This window comes from Orycteropus afer, unplaced genomic scaffold (genome assembly GCF_000298275.1).
Source record: "Orycteropus afer afer isolate SDZICR_OR568_19922 unplaced genomic scaffold, OryAfe1.0 scaffold00096, whole genome shotgun sequence".
NCBI classification, from domain to species: Eukaryota; Metazoa; Chordata; class Mammalia; order Tubulidentata; family Orycteropodidae; genus Orycteropus; species Orycteropus afer.
This window is the reverse complement of record NW_006921683.1, coordinates 6,739,355-6,741,987: the sequence shown is the minus strand read 5'-3', so window position 1 is coordinate 6,741,987 and position 2,633 is coordinate 6,739,355.

The following is a 2,633-nucleotide window of genomic DNA, read 5'->3' as shown; positions in this document are numbered from 1 at the left end:
ACTGTTTGTGAAGAGCAGCCAATGGTGATTCAGGTAAGTCTAGATTTTTTTTTTTTTTTTTAAATAAAACTGTGCCTGTGCCTTCCTGAAGACAGTTAAAAGCTACCTAAAATGTTTCTAGCTAAATATTACCTCTTTAGGTATCTTCAAATGCAAAATGAGTAATTTTGGTCAGAAATACAGAAAGAAAGAAGACTGAATTTAATACAAATTATCTAAATTATTACTAAGCCTGTTGCCTTCTAGTGAATTCCTACTCATGGCAACCTTCACATATGTCAGGGGAGAACTGCACCATGCCCATGATATTGTGCTAGGTGACTTGAGATACAAAGCTAATCATTTGTTCAGTCATGCATTCATTCACTGAGCACTTTTTATGTGCCAGACAAGGGGACTAGGTTCTAGTCTATACTGGTGAATATATCAGGGATGATGCCTGCCTCCTAGAGCTTATAATTTAAAAAAATACAATGGAATTGTTGACTATTTATTATGTGTAAGCACTGTGATTTAGTCCTAAAAATCATCATTACCTCTTCTTTATATGGAACTTGATACAGAGGGAAGTTAGGTAGCATAAATGAATGTACACAGTAAATATTGAAATACGGACTTGAATACAGACCGTCTAACTCCACAGTACTATTAGATAAAGGAGACAAGATGAGTCCTCCCTTCAATTTATGTGTTATCTAAAGAAGGAACAAGAAATAAGAGGATCAATATGCAAGGTATTTCCTGAGCTGCCTAGACATTCCTGTGGAGTGCTGAGTAATTACTAGGATAATGAGGAGAGAGGATGGGGAGAAGCCAGGTATGTGAAGCCCAGATCTATGAAAACTCAATCTCTGGGAACAATGCAAAGATTAACTTGCTTTCTCTAGCTGACAGTGCACACAACCCAAGCATTGTCCAGAGCATTACTTTCAATTTATTTATTCCCTCCCCAAATTTTGCATTTCAGAACTTTGAAGTGACTCAGGAAGCAGCATTTCTATGGTCCCAATAAAGACCAGAGAATCGGGCTGTGGGAAACTTGTACTGACTATCTGGAGGGTTTTATACAGCACTAGATTGAAACAATGAGGGGGTTATTTTCTTTTTATGTGTCTCTTCCCCTCCACCCTCAATTTAAAAATCTGAGACTGAGAACCAAAATGATGAATGGAGGGCCCAAATGTTTTCATGTCTGTGCTGAAGACAAGGGATTAGAGTCACTCTTCAGAGAACTGAGAAATGCCTTTCTCTCATGAGATAGACTATCTGACATGAAAAAGAGCACTACAGTAGATTTATTTATGTATCTCATGTAAAAGCATCACCTCACATTCTTCCATAGAAGCTATTAACTTTCTAGATGCCTCAGAAGATAACACTCCATCTGCTGTAATGGATTTGATTTTTTCATTTAATTTTTTTTTTCCTAATGTGAGCAGATATTTCTTTTCAAATGAAATGAATCTTTAGTCTTTGTCATGTGAACTATAGAGCAAAAACCACTCAACACTAAAAAGAAACTAGGCTTTATTCAGTGCAATGAAAAAGATACAAATTAACTAAATGTGGTGGTTAAGTTTGTGTGTCAACTTGGCTGGGCCTGGTTGAGTGGCTAGGCAGCTGAATGTAGTTATTCCCCATTGTGAGACTGGTAATCAACTCCATGGTGGAATCTATTGGAGATGCTGAGTAGCTGCTTTGGGTATGTGGTCAGCTTCAATTTGGGAATGGTCTCTAGCTTATGGCATGCTTGAACCCTGCATGTAGCTGTGTCATTGTTCAGCAGCCTACCATGCTCTGCTGACCTTGGGGCTTTCAGTGGACTTTTGAATTAATGACCTGCCATGTGGTTTGTTTGTTAACTTCAGGACTGTGCCTTTTTACCTGTCAACCTTGGATTTGTCAGCCTCAGCAGCCAGCAGCTGTCTGAGTGAAGAAAAGCCTCTAGCTTCAGTGGACCAGGAGCAGGAGGCAGAGCTGAAGCCCAAGGTTGAGGTGCTTTCACCCAGCCCCTAAAGCCTGTCACTTTGAACTCGGACTTAAAGCCTCCACACTGTTAGAGAATAAATTCCTGTTTGTTTAAGCCATCCCATTTGTGGTATTTCCCTGTCAGAGCAGCATTAGGTAACTAGAACACTAAATGAAGAGCTTTCTATTATCAGTAAAGTAATTTGTCAAAATAATAAGAAAAAAGTGGCAAATCTGAATAAACAAAGTTTCCATTTATCATCAAACTATACAATAAAATTTGGGTTGATTATTGCAGCATTTTCCAACAGATAAAGTTGAGGAATTTCATTCCGATATTTTCAGAGAGCTGCCTGGTGACCAAATTGTCTATATGGTTCATGTTTGAGACACTAAAAAACAGAGACAACTCCTCACCTTTTTCATTCTCTTACTTAGAATTTTCGTTAAAGTGTATTTAATTAATACCCAGATAATTCCTTCAATAGCCACATCCAATCCCTTTTGTGAATTACTCACCTTGCACTTCAGTTAGTTGTCCATCGAGGAGAATAATACATAAGCTAATTATTACAAAAGTATATACCAACATATCTTTTTAGTACTTGCTCATTGTTGTTGTTGTTGTTGTTATGTGCCGTCGAGTCGGACCCGACTCATACCGA